At 44.3% G+C, this 14,505-nt stretch overlaps 1 long non-coding RNA gene across 1 annotated transcript in view; it reads right to left on the bottom strand.

The window, feature by feature from the left end:
• Positions 1-417: 417 nt before the first annotated feature.
• Gm36447 overlaps positions 418-14,505 on the bottom strand; it is a 51,641-nt gene continuing 37,553 nt past the window's right edge. The window contains exons 2-4 of the long non-coding RNA XR_377280.3: positions 7,011-8,138; positions 2,098-2,393; positions 418-832 (exon numbers count right to left, since the gene is read on the bottom strand). This is a non-coding gene — a long non-coding RNA (predicted gene, 36447). The remainder of the gene's footprint in view (positions 833-2,097; positions 2,394-7,010; positions 8,139-14,505) is intronic.

Here is a 14,505-nt window from a genome sequence, read left to right as displayed (position 1 = left end):
GCCAAAAGAGAATGCCAGATTTCCTGGGCTGGTTTGTATCCAGCATCTGTCCCTCTTGAACTTTAAACTGGGTGTGCTCCAGGATGAACTTACCCCTAAAGTAACTATCATATATAAACATATGGTTGCCTAAACAACATCTCGAGCGCACGCGCCTTTGTCAGGAGTCGGGGCGTTGTTTTGGAAGTAACTCCTTACCTTACAGGTCAGTCTTTCTCTGCTCTTAGGTTTCTTGGCCACCACCAAGGTGCCCTGAGTTACCTTTCTGTATCTCCATACGCCCTGGCATCTGGCATCCACCATTCTACTCTCTCAATCTGGGAATTCGATTGCTTTAGTTTCTACATATAAGTGTGTCTTAGTCAGGGCTTTACAGGATAAACAGACGCCATGACCAAGGCAGCTCTTATAAGGACAGCATTTAATTGAGGCTGGCTAACAGATTCAGAGGTTCAGTCCAGTATCAAGGCAGGAACATGGCAGTGTCCAGGCAGGCATAGTGCAGGCAAAGCTGAGAGTTCTACATCTTCATCTGAAGACAGACAGGAGAAGACTGGCTTCTGGGCATCTAGGACAAGGCCATGCCCATGCCCACAATGACACACTACTCCAACAAGGCCACACCTACTCCACCGAGGCCACACCTCCTAATAGTGCCACTCCCTGAGCACACTTAGCAGGGTGTTCTCCAAGTTCACTCATGTTATTGCAGATGACGGAATTCCCCTCATTTGTAGGTGAACAGTATTCCACTGTGCTTCTACACAATGCTTTCTTTTTATCCATCCCCTCTGCTCATCGGGGGTCTATCAGTACTTCAGTGGACTTCGGTCTGCAGAGGGATACCATTAAATACAACATAAACAACAAATACATAAAAAACAGTAAGGGCTTCCAGCTGCTACCTGACCCTCCTACAATTCAGGCCTCCACTGAGAGGGGACAGGATGTCATGGGCAGGAAGATGGAGAAACCCTAGAGTGCAAACAGAATCATCAATAACATGGCCACGATGAGGGAAAAGGTGGAACAGTCATCAATGAAACCTATGTCCAAGCAAACAAAGTGCACCCTGATTCCAGAGAAAGAGGGTAAGACTGCTGGAGGGACCAGACATGAGAAGCTAATTACGGTAGTGCTTCATACAAGGTTGGTCACTCCTTCAGTCTCTCCTTCATTCCTCTGTAAGCAAATGCCAGGCACTGAAACAGGAATACCAAACAGAACAATTGCTGCCTGGACCATGTTCAGCCCTGTCTCTGTGGCCTTACTTCCTAGCTGGGGATAGGGAGGAGGGCTGTGGGGAAGGTAAGTGGGGGACTGTGGGGGAGGGGAGGTAAGAAGAGAGTGAAAAACATAAAGAATCCCAACAAAGCCCGCAACCTAAAGTGCAAATGTAAAAGTATGCATGAGAAGGGCTGAAGAGTGGCTCAGAGGTAAAGATCACTAACTACTCTTGCAAAGGACCTGGGTTTGATTCCCAGCACCCAAGTGGTGGCTCACAACCATCTGTGACTCCAGTTTCAGGGGATCTGGTGCCCTCTTCTGGCCCCCACCAGCACTGAATGCAAATGGTGCACAGACACACATGTAGGCACACACTCCTATGCAAAATAAAAATAAATAAGTAAACAAACAAACAAACATTAGACCCATAAGTCTGTGGGACTTGAGCCTAAGATCCACAAGGTTGGGGCAAATAGACTAAGCCACTTGCAGAGTTTACATAAGAAATTCCATTCTCTCTGAACCAGAAGCTGCTCCTCCTTCAAGATCGTTTGTGGTGCTCTGTCTATGCATTTCTCATCCCCACAGCAGGCCATCACTTAATCTCTGACTGTTCCCCTAGCAAATTCTGAAGGCGTGTGGAGCCCAGAGTGAGCAAGCTGGTTTTACCTAGGAAGACCATCTGTTTTTCCTATTAATTAATTTATTTACTTCACATCCTGATCGGAGAGTCCCCTCCCTCTTCTCCTCCGAGTCCCTCCCTTGGACTTCCCCTCCTCCATGCCCTTTTCCTTTTCTCCTCAGAGAAGGGGAGATCGCCCATGGCTATCAACCTGCCCTGGCATATAAAGTTGTAATAAGACCGAGCACCTCTTGGAAGAGCATCTTTTATAAAAGATGTTTGGCAACCAAGGAAATGTCAGCAGAGGTGATGTCATTCTCCAGCAGAGGTGATGTCATTCTCCAGCAGAGGTGATGTCATTCTCCAGCAGAGGTGATATCATTCTCCAGCAGAGGTGAAGTCATTCTCCAGCAGAGGTGATGTCATTCTCCAGCAGAGGTGATGTCATTCTCTAGCAGAAGCTTCAGATTCTACAACCTGTCACATTCTTTTCTCCCTCTCTCCTAGTGATCACTCGTGTCAAGTGGTGGTTTTCTTCATCAGCCTGGGTCCAGAGAGAGGAGGTGTGAAGTACAGCTCTCATATGACCCATCACATACAAGTTACATTTACTGGTATGCTGGTGTCTGAGTCAGGGTTACTATTGCTGTGATGACCAAAATGACTTGTGGAGGAAAGGTTTGTTTTACTTATGCTTGCACATCACTGCTCATCATCAAAGCAAGTCAGGATTGGAACTCAAACAGAACAGAAACCTGGAGGCAGGAGCTGACGCGGAGGCCATGGAGGGGTGCTACTTACTGGCCTGCTCCTCATGGCTTTCTCAGCCTGCTATCTTATAGAACCCAGGACCACCAGCACTGGTATAGCCCCACCTACCTTAGTCTGGGCCCTCCCCTACAAATCACTAATTAAGAAAATATCATTCAGGTTTGTCTGTGTATAACCTGATCTTATGGAAGCATTTTCTCCATTAAGGTGCCTTCCACTCAGATGCCTAGAGCTTGTGACGAGCTGACAACAAAGTGGCCAGCTGGCCTGTGCTCCGTAGCTTCAGTAAGAGCAAACCTCCCTGCAGCTCTCTCTGGAACAGAATTAGGAAACGGCCCATGCTGTGACTAGTCAACTCTCAGTTCATGCCTCCTGACTCCTCTGATTCTTGTTGCAAATGCTGAACTAACTCATATGCGACACTTCCTGTCATCCCTAAAGGTTATAAAAAGTCAAATCTTTCCTTTGTCCAAGGGAATTTGCTGGGAGATGTGCTTTGAAGGATGCTCTCTGAAGAGGTCCCTCTGCCTCCCCACCCATTATCTCTTTCACAGCAACCCCACCCCCAATCCAAGCCTTCACATCTAATTACTATACTAATTAGTATACACTAAGTACCTACTAGTACATTATCTAGCCCATCTTCCCTTATGCACAGTTGATTTGGCCTCCATTAGAGCCCGTGGAACAGCTAACTAATGTGTTCTTGCTCTTCTTTGCAGCTTTGTCAGTCTTTCCCTCTTGACCTAGAATGCTAGGGAGGTCAGAGGTCACAGGCTTTATCATCTGTGTACCTTAAGCACACGCATGGTGCAGGCACAAAGTAGGACAGAGATGATAGCTATAGGTCTGGACAAAGAGTGTCCCAGACAGGTGACAGCAGAGAGGCTTAAAATAAGAATCCTCCAAGTGCCACAGTAATAGGAAGAGGGGTAGCTAGCAAAGAAGAAATGGGAAGAGAAATAGGTAGAGAAATAGCTTCAAAAGAACAGCAGAGAGCAAGGGATAAGGAGTAGATGCTGTCCCATGGGAAATATCACACGTGTCCTGCAGGGTGAGGGTCACAGACAGACCTGGGAAGCAGGGGTCACTGCTGACCTTGGAAAGAACCTATAGAGCCCGAATGAACAGTGAGGTCACACAGACGCAACTTCTCTCCCTCTAAGCTTCCCAAGATCAAGAAAGGAAAGTAGACAATGGAAGAGGAGGGTGGGTTTTGGGAGGTATTGCTTCATTGGAAGAGACCTGACGTGGTGTTTGTACAGCCTGAACCAGCCCATGAAGAGATCAGAAAGCAAGGCGCCTGTGTTCAGGGCTAAAATCTGCAGCCTTATCTAATTGATCCCATGCTCAGGTGAGCAGTGTCCAAGCTTGGGCCTCCTGTTCCAGGACACTTGGATAAGATGGAGGAAAACGTGCCATCCAGAGACATATCTTTGACCAGCCCAGCAAGCCTCAGGTCTGGGAACGCCAACCAGTGGCAGCACACTCAGGATCTCCTTATTTAAACCCCTCTTGTGTCTCTACCCAATTTTACTAAGAACAACAAAGTTATTGGAACAAAACAGTCCTCTTTTTAAAATCCCTCCTCTGAATCTGTCAGCTCGCTGACAGTCTGGAACGTTCTGGGTGCCTGCGTATGTTGAGGCACTGAAAGCAGTACCTAACCTCTGAAAGCCTGGGGTGAAGCCTGAACTGGCCTCTCTCCCTCAACTGATGAACCTCCGGCCTCTGAGGAAATACTTCAGCCATTTTTCTCCAAACAGCCTAGAATTAGTCATTTCTTCTCGTTTAAGATGATATACGATTAAAGCAATCTCTTGAGTGGTTACTGAAATTATCCAAATTGCACCAGAAAGAACCACGATCACTCATGATCCGAGTGTCTCTTAGCAACCGAAGAACATCGGCACTCTTAAAAATTAGGGTAGGAAAGTGAGGTGACATCTTTCCTTCGAAACTAGTTTTACAATGATCCTTAAAAGCAATCAGTAAATCTCGGTAATGAGTAAGGTAATGGTAACAAGATTAACTTTAATTACATATTTAGACTCTGGGCCCAGGTTCTTAAGCAAGCCTGAGCAACCCCATATTTCTACTTATTTTTCTGTCACTCCATCCTTCTTCCCAGCATTCTCATCACAGGACATGTTCACAGAACCTACATTTCTTTTTCTTTTTTTTAAAGATTTATTTGTTTGTTTATTTATTTATTTATTTATGTATATGTATACACTGCAGCTGTATAGATGGGTGAACGAACCATCATGTGGTTGCTGAAAATTGAATTCAGGATCTCTGTTCACACCAGTCAGCCCTGCTCACTCCAGCCCTGTTTTACTCCGACCCCAAAATTTATTTCTTATTATAAATAAGTATACTGTAGCTGTCTTCAGACACACCAGAAGAGGGCGTCAGATCTCATTACAGATGGTTGTGAGCCACCATGTAGTTGCTGGGATTTGAACTCAGGACCTTCAGAAGAGCAGTCAGTGCTCTTAACCACTGAGCCATCTCTCTAGTCCAAACCTACTTTTGTTACTGTGTCCAGCACCACCACCGTCCTCTGCATCATTGTGTAGATGCCCCCCCCCCGGGGGGGGGGGTGGAGCTCCAGCATGCCCCAATTTCAGAAGGTCATGGCCATCTTGACATAGGTTGGTTAGGGAGTAATTTTGGGGGTGGGGTTTATTATCTCCTCCACCAGCTGTTTTATCAGAGGTACCATTGGTCAAAGGGAAGAGTTATGTGTGATGGATATATAACTCGAAGTCTGTGCCTCACCAGTAGGAACTGTGTGCACATTTGTATATAGGTCTATGCTCTGTGCTAGACACTGAATTTGTTCTAGGGAAGCAAGAGTTGGCACATTTTCACTTTGGATTAGTTATATACCAAAGGTTAGAGAACTATGCTAGGAAGTCCTGCACGCCTTCCTTGCCCTCTAGGATAAATAGTATCTTATTCAACACAACAGAAGGTCACAGTCACAAAGTCAACTCTCCTATAGTCATAGAGAGTGCAGACCTCCTCAGTTTAATATGCACAGACAAGACAGAAATTAGAGTTCCTTCTGGACCATCCAGTTAGTTAACGTAGGGACTTGTGGAAGGTGTTAGAAATCATGGTCTTTGTTCGTCTAACTGTGGGACTTATGGGTATGAATGGCAGCTCTATCCCCCAAACCCAGAAGTACTGTGCAGTAGAAACAGCATAGCAGCTCAATCAGCCATACATTACTCTATATCTTAAGATATAGAGCGGAGGAGAAGATAAAATCAAAGAGAGAAGGATGATGGTTCCTGTCTCATCCCTAATTACTCTTCTGGTGGGAGCAAACGTCAGATTAGTCATGAAGGATAACTGTGGGTTGTACTGTATGCGATGGCCAGAGTCACAGTTCTGTCTGCAGGATCTGCATTGACAGGACCAACAGCTAGCTCCCAAGACCATGCTGAATGCTAATATGCACCCAAGATTGTCTCGATGTGTCACAAATCTTTGTGTGCATCTATTATATTGATTTTAGCAGGCTAATTGGTCATGGCGAGAAGGTTGTATCAAGTTCCTTTTATGTCTAAAACTACATCTGCATTCCAGATCTCAGGAGAGACTCTCCAAGAACATCTATACCGAAGTTTCTGTGGGTCTAGGGCAGGGAATGGTATATTTCTCTGTCTCTCTCTGTCTCTCTGTCTCACTCTCTCTCTCTACAAGGAAAAAGCCATGAACCTGGGTCAACTTTCTTTAGGCAAGCAAGATTTTATATATACATATATATGAGATTTTTAGTAGTTGTGAGAAGACATCAAGAAAGGGTGTCCCAGCAGTTTTAGGCTGTGGTTCAAGCCACCCCAACATTATTTGAATCGTATCACAGCAGACTCAATGGTATAGAAGTGTCAGAGGAACCCCAGTACAGTGAACAGCAAGCCCAACACCCGACCCCTCTGCTCCCTGTCCTAAAAGCAGGCCAGTTTTGGCTACTGGTCCCCAAGAGAAGTTTTATATCTTACTAGGGAATGTAGAGTTGAATGCAACCCAATCTCCCATCGTGAGTTTTATATATCAAACTGTTCAACTGAATACTCACAGCAACTCTTACTTGGGAACTGCTTAGGACACGCAGGAATGGTCCAAAGAGATGGAGAAAACACAAGCAAAACTGGTTCTGATTGCCAGCTCCCCTAGCTCTGTTGCTTCTAGACTCCCCTAAACCCACACCCATGGTTCTGAAGTGAGCCCAGTTCAGAGCCCAGTACATGCAGAAGATAAAGCACTGGCTTTATGTAAGGATAAATCAAGATGGAGTGCAAACACCCCAGAAGTGACTACCTACAGCACCACAAGGCCCCAGGGGAGGGGTAAGGTAGAGATGAAGGGTAATTACCTTGTGGGTAGAATATTGAGTGGTACATCCGGTCACACACTTCATGAAGAAGGAGAAATGGCCTGGGGAACGAATCCATAATGACTCATTTGTCTGCCTGCTCAAAGAATAGATGACAAAGAAGTGCAGGGTGGAGGTGTGTGGGTGGTCCTTTCAGAATGAGCACAGAGCAAGAACATGTCTGCATCCCACAGACACATCTGACATCAGTGATGGAGGAGATTTCTGGTAGTCGGGTAAGGGAGAGTGGCACACTCAGTGCCTGTCAATCAGCTGCTCAGGCCTGGCTCTTCAGAGCTGACATGCTGCACGTGTGGCCTCCTCTTTAACATCTTAGTTCATTATTGCTGTTCGTGATTAACCAGTCTCCAGAAACAGAAGTCAGCACTGAGCCTCCAGTATGGCATGGCCCTCCAGAGTTTCCAGTCACCGCCTTGAGAGGAACCATGCTTTGATGTCACGGGTAGGGCATACATTACCTCTCCTCTCCCAACACTTTGCACACATGCCCTTCTTAGATGCACGAAGGCTTCCTGCATCTTCTGCTGCTCTTATCCTCAAATGCATAAGTGCATTTCAACCAAAAAAAAAAATTTTTTTTTAAGGAACCATTATTGGCCTCTATTTTAATCAGAAAAAAAAAAAATCAACAACTGCATTGTCTCTTTCTGTGATTGTTTTCAAGGTTTCACCAAATGTCAAGACTGCAAATTCAAAGACTTTCTTTTGATACGGAACATAAAATTTTAATTAAAGTAAGTACACCATCAAACATCTTTGTGCAATTCAATACATTCCAAGGTGAAAATAGAGTAATCCAAAAATCAAATTTTAAAATGTGAGATATCATTGTCTATTTTGTTCTGATTCTCCTTTAAAGCGACATTTAAGATCTTTCTATTTGTAAACTGTTTTCTCAAAAATTATAATTCACCAAAAGTTTCATGAGGATAAAGTTGCTCGTGCGTCATCCTTTAAATAAAGGAATCAAAAAGTGCCAACAAATTGTGAACGAAATTCAGAAAGTTCAATGCCACTATAACACAAAGCCATCCATCCCTCAGTGGTGCAGATGTAACCAAACACTGGCTCCTAGTTTGAAGCAGAAGTTTCATCCATCTTTGATGACTGAAAAAAAATAATATAATAATCACAAAAGTTTTATAGCTCAATTACTGTAACCATGATAATGTATAAATATTAACACTGTGACATCCACGGCTTCTTTTTCAATTAGCAAAACATTACAGCTTAATTGGATGAAACAATACAGTATGAATGCTTAACAAGCTATTCTGTTCAAGCTCCATATGTGTTTCTTTGTTTGTTTGGTTTTTAGTAAGAATCATTGTTAGAACTGGAGAGACATCTTAGCCATGAAGAATACCAGGTGCCCTTTTAAAGGACCTGCATCCACACAGTGGCTCACAAACATCTGTAACTCCAGTTCCAGGGAATTGAATGCCCTTGACTGGTCTCTGCCAGCCCTGCATACACATTGTGCACTTATGCACATGCAGACAAAACACCAAATAAAATCTTTAAAAAAATTAAAAACAGCCGGGCGGTGGTGGCACACACCTTTAATCCCAGCACTTGGGAGGCAGAGGCAGGCAGATTTCTGAGTTGGAGGCCAGCCTGGTCTACAAAGTGAGTTCCAGGACAGCCAGGGCTATACAGAGAAACCCTGTCTCGAAAAAAACCAAAAACCAAAAACCAAAAACCAAAAACCAAAAAAAAAAAAAAAAAAAAAAAAAAAATTAAAAACATTGTTTTTGCCACAATATTTGTGATGGTTTGACTAGAGATAGCACCCACAGACTAAAATATTTGAATACTTAGCCCACAGGGAGTGGCACTATTAGGAGGTGTGGCCTTGTTGGAGGAAGTGTGTCACTGTGGGGGCAGGCTTTGAGGTCTCATATAAGCTCAAGCTATGCCCAGTGTGGTCCACAATCTTCTTCTGCTGCCTTCAGATGAAGATGGCAGAACTGTCAGCTCCATGTCCCATGTCTGTCTATACACTACCATGTTTCCCACCGTGATGATAATGGACTCTTGAAACTGTAAGCCAGCCCCAATTTAATGTTGCCCTTTATGAGAGTTGCCTTGGTCATGGCGTCTGTCCACAGCAGAAGAACCCTAAGACAATACTCCATCCCACTCAAATTTGTATTTCTCATCCTCACCATAAAAAAATTAAATAAATTTTATCTCTGATGTTAAATAATGTTCCCTTTACAATAGGGAGAGCTGAAAAACTTACTTTGGCTTCATGAGATAGATGGTAAAGCAGATGTTTTTGGAATGAGCCAACTTCTAGAAGCTCTAATGAAAAGAGTCTTCATTTAGCTCTTTTTTTTTTTTTTCCTTTTGGTTTTTGGGTTTTTTTCGAGACAGGGTTTCTCTGTATAGCCCTGGCTGTCCTGGAACTCACTTTGTAGACCAGGCTGGCCTCGAACTCAGAAATCCACCTGCCTCTGCCTCCCAAGTGCTGGAATTAAAGGTGTGCGCCACCACTGCTGGGCCTTCCACCTTGATTTTTAAGACAGAACCTCTCGCCTAACCTAGGGCTCTCCGTGATTCAGCTGTCCTGGCTGGCCAGCAAACCCTAGAAATCTTCCTCTTTTCTCTGCCTCCCCAGCACTAGGAATACAGATATGTACCACCATGCTCTGCTATTTAAACGGGGGCTGGGGATCCTAAGTCAGGTGTCCATGCTTGTATAGGAAACATTTTGCCAACTGAACCATCTCCACAGACCTCAGCATGCTGTCCCTGAAAGAAAAGCTCTAGCTCTGTTGCATGTGCAAGTGGGTTTTGTCTGGTTGCTTCCAGGTCTAGGGGTTCTGTTATGCAACACTGAGCACATCCAGAGGGAGGGGAAGGATGGAAGCTGGGAACACAAAGCTGAATCCTTCTTTGCTCATGCTAACTACTAGTAATGACAGTTTAAGTAGGGGCTGCAGAGATGGCTCAGAGGTTAGGAGCACTGACTGCTCTTCCAGAGGTCCTGAGTTCAATTCCCAGCAACCCCATGGTGGCTCACAACCATCTGTAATGGGATCCGATGCCCTCTTCTGGTGTGTCTGAAGACAGCTACAGTGTACTCATATACATTAAATAAATAGATAGATAGATAGATAGATAGATAGATAAAATAAATCTTTTTTAAAAATAAGGTTTTAAGTAAAAAAATCAAAAACAGGCAGTAAACCAGTCTAGCTGTCTACACAACCATCTGAAATAAGTTTGACCTCAAGAACTCTATTGCCCTAGCAATGAGAAACCCTCTCACCTTCTGTCACCTTTTGAAGAGTTGTATTAACACTGTCTATATTAAAGTGGGGCAGGCAGACTATGGAATGCCTCGTGAAAATGCAACCATCCACCCCACCCTCTGCTCCTTTTCCTGTCTTCACCTTTCTGGACTTTTAGTTAGAATGCTTTTGCTGCTGTGTGCTTCCAATCATACCACCCCGGGTTTCCATTAGTTGGTATCCATGTTAGCTTACATCACTGGCTCATTTCTTCCAGAGGCTGGCTACAATCATGGGAAATAAATCTAACAGCCTGCACTGCCTTAGTTTTTTTGGTTTTGGTTTTGTATTTGTTTTGGGTTTTGTTTTTATTTTACCTACCAATTTCCTCTCTGTAGGTTTCTGGGGTCTGGCTACCTAAGTTTCATTTACCAAACCTGAAAGGCATCCTCATGTCTTTGACTCTCCCTAGGGTGTGTCTGGCTATGGGAGCCATCCTGGATGGCTCTTTTAAGTGTTTGTAGGATGCTTTACTGATAGTCAAGCATTATAATCCACATGTCCATGTTCTTCTCTCATCGGCTGAACCACAGCCCCCAGTCACTGCAAATGTCACCTGTCTGTCTGTTTAGAATTCACCCTTTCCTCTGTTGGTCCCCAGACCACCCTTCTTGTCACCAATATGACAGTCTTCTGGGATTTCTAAATGTGTGTGGCATTATTATGGTCATAGTCTATGCAGTCAATGGTCTATGCAGTCATATCTAAGGCCAGAAGTGTTCCTAGTTGTTAGGTTTTGTAATAACTGGAAGCCTAAACACCATCTTTCTTCAGCCTCATGCAAGAAACTTTTGGTGGGGAGGGCAACACACCACACTTGTCTACTCACCCCAAAAAGGAAGACCAAGGCACCAAAGTAACGATTGTACACAAGTCCAGCTTAGTGAATCACTGATCTTTTTTTTTTAATTGGGATGTTAACAGCAGTGTGGGTAAGGGATGGCTTACAGGAGCAGAGGTGACTCAAAGCAGCTTATCACCAAAAGCCCACCCCAGCACTGGTGAGGACTCACAAAAGCTGTGTTCCTTCAGCTCTCTGCATGACTCAGGGGCGGCTCCACTGGTCATCTCCTCTAGGCAGCTCCTCCCAAGCTGTAGGCAGTTTCCATAAATCTGCGGAAGGGCCTCTGAGTATCATGCAAGTTTCAACTTTCTCAGACACATGACCAACCTTTTTTTACTCCTGAGTCTAAGGGTCTCCCCTTCCCTGGGAGAGCTCCATCCCCGACCCCCCACTTCCCTGGTTGGGAGTGGTTCAATATTTGCCAACACAACTTCTATTTTCAGAGGGTCCAGAGGCCCCTTCCCATAGCAGATGTTGCATCATTGTCTTTGCTGTAATCAGAATTGTTCTCATTTCTCCCCAATAAATGATAATATCAAGAATGTAAGCTGGGTGGTGGTGGTGCACGCCTTTAATCCCAGCACTTGGGAGGCAGAGGCAGGCAGATTTCTGAGTTCAAGGACAGCCTGGTCCACAAAGTGAGTTTCAGGACAACCAGGGCTATACAGAGAAACCAAAAAAAAAAAAAAAAAAAAAAAAAGGAATGTAGTTGGCCCATCTCCTATCAACAATAGTCTCCCTCATCTATTGAGCAAGATTTTAGTCTATAGCCTACCTGGACTCCACCCTTAAAATTAATTGTGCGACACAGATCAACTTACTTCTCTTCAAACAGATAGTATCCACCTCATAAAAAAAATCAACTGAGCCTGTCTGTCTGTGTCTGATGCAAGACGTCTCCAGTAAATGCTAAATATTATTATTCATGCCACGAGGTTGCTGCTGATTTCAGACTCTGTTGTTTTAGTTTTCAATGGTGTTGAATTTCTTTTTTAGCAACAAAGATATGTTAAGGTAACAGGAGGCAAAAGAACCAAATCTAGAATATAAAGACAACATTAGCAAAATTCTGGGATGAGAGCCAAGAGACCAGAGGCTGCACCAGCATTTTATCCCTATTAAAAGGCCTTGCTAATCTACAAAGTGATTCTGCAGGCAGCCCAGACAGCAGCTATAGGTCAAGGCTCCGCATAAAAGGTTACTTGGTGATAGGAACACCCCAACCCCCACCCCTGGACCCAATAGTCAGGAAAGCAGGGTAAAGAATAAGCAACACCAAAAAGCAGAGGGAAGCATTTTTTTTAAACTGGTCTAAAATGAGATTTTTAATCATTCCTTTTGGTACATGCTATTTCTCCAAGATAGAAAGGATTGTCTAAGCATTGTGATGTCAAGAACCCAGTACAGAAGATGTGGCATTTTGACATACACAGTAAGAAAAGTGCTTAGCCTTTGGGAAACAGAACTGGAAATGTTGGGAATTGAGGGCAATAGAATGCCCTTGGGCTGTCCCTTCATTCTCTTACAAGTGAGGAAGCTGTGTGAGTTCCAAGTCTACCTCACATCCCTTCTGCTGCTCTAAGCAGCTGGCGATGTTTCCATTAGACCAAAGGTACATTCGTGGGTAACCTTATTTAATCCTTAGTGGAGAGAAAACCTTTGCAAGCTCATGGAGGAAAAAGATACAAAACTACAGTCGGACCTTTAATCCCAGCACTGAAGAGGCAGAGGCAGGTGGATCTCTGGGAGTTCAAGGCCAGCCTGGTCTACATAGTAAGTTATAACCAGGGCTACATAGAGAAACCCTGTCTCAAAAAAAAAATACATATTTAAAACTACAAATTAACACATGGAAAGGGATGCAGAAGACTAGAGAAAACTCCCCTTCCAAATATGGCAGATGCAAGGGTTTCTAGAATGTTTAGACGTAGGATCAGAGTATCTCAGACATTCTGCTGGTGGGTTTTCAGCGAGCTCCTCACCAAGCCTGTCATTTCTGCAGATGTTCTCTGCCCAAGCTAAGAGCTAAGAACAGCTGGACTAAAAGATTTAATGTCTTTCTTAAGGACAGGACATGGCCATTTTAAATAACCTATTTCTTTTCATAGAGAGCTTAGATTACTAAGGGGCAAGTGAGCATGTGTTCAGAATTATTTAAAGTTCTCTATTACATTTCAGTTAAGAGTATGACCCTCAGAGCCAGATAGTCTACGTTTACATTTGTAGTTTCATAGTTGGCTAGCCATGTCTCCTGAGCACGGTACATCTGCATCTCCACATCTGTAAAATGCAAGAGATTTAGCCTCACCTGCAATCCTTGATTAAATGAGTTAATGCACACAGAGTCTGTAGAATGTTCTCTGCCCAATAACCACGTAAATAAATCTCACTATGATTCAGAGGCCATTCAAATGGCAGCCACTACAATCTGAGAGATGCCAGAACAAACCTCCCAGAGACCTAGGCACCAGAGCACACTGACTTCAAGACCAGCCTCATCTTGTTTCGTGGTGAGTTCTCGTGAGTGTATCTGTGAGAAGTCACAGGGATCATCTTCCTCCAGACATCAGCCCCAGAAGCGGGTCAGTATATATAGCACAGTCAGTCTCCTACACATCAGGAAGGAGCCATCTTTGCTGCACCCCTAAAGTCCCGAGGTGGTAGAGGAAAATGAGCCATACACAAACACAGGTGGCAACACAAGAGCTGAATAAGAGGGACCAAAAGGAGACGCAGATTGCTGCTGTGTTCTGTGTAAATATGTTAATGAGGAGATATGAAAAAGATGAGTGTCATTTTGGGGAGGGGTGGGGCACACAGGGTACCAACAAGGCTGCCCTGAGGCTCTATGGGCCTTTCTAGGCCTCTATGAATGCTGGGAAATCACAGATCACCCAATGGCCCTGCTGCCTCTTCTATGAAAGCTTCGCATTCCCTAAACTGTAAACTCATACCTTTAATAATCTTAGTGCCAATCTGTTCACCACAGTCTGTGTAGCAATTCACAGCTGAGGAGGAGGCAGAGAGCAGTGAAGCAGGCTGCGTAAGTTTGCCCTGGACTCCCTTCTGCTAGCTGAGCCTGGATGGGCAAGGGCCTGGGAAAGTTGCATTCATTCATTCATTCATTTTTGTTGTTGCTGCTACTGCTGTTTGGCTTTTGAGACAGGTCTTGCTGTGTATCCCAGACTCTGCTGAAACTTACAATCCTGCTTCAATCTCTGTAAGACCCCCAACCCTCAGTCTGTGGTACTTACTTCGAGGCACACCCCCCTTCCCCGAGTGAGACACTGAGAAGCAGATCAGTGCAAAAGCAAGAGGTTTATCTCTGGCA

Source organism: Mus musculus, chromosome 5 (genome assembly GCF_000001635.26).
Source record: "Mus musculus strain C57BL/6J chromosome 5, GRCm38.p6 C57BL/6J".
Classification (NCBI taxonomy): Eukaryota; Metazoa; Chordata; class Mammalia; order Rodentia; family Muridae; genus Mus; species Mus musculus.
Note: the sequence above shows the minus strand (reverse complement) of the source record. Positions and strands in the feature narration are given on the sequence as shown.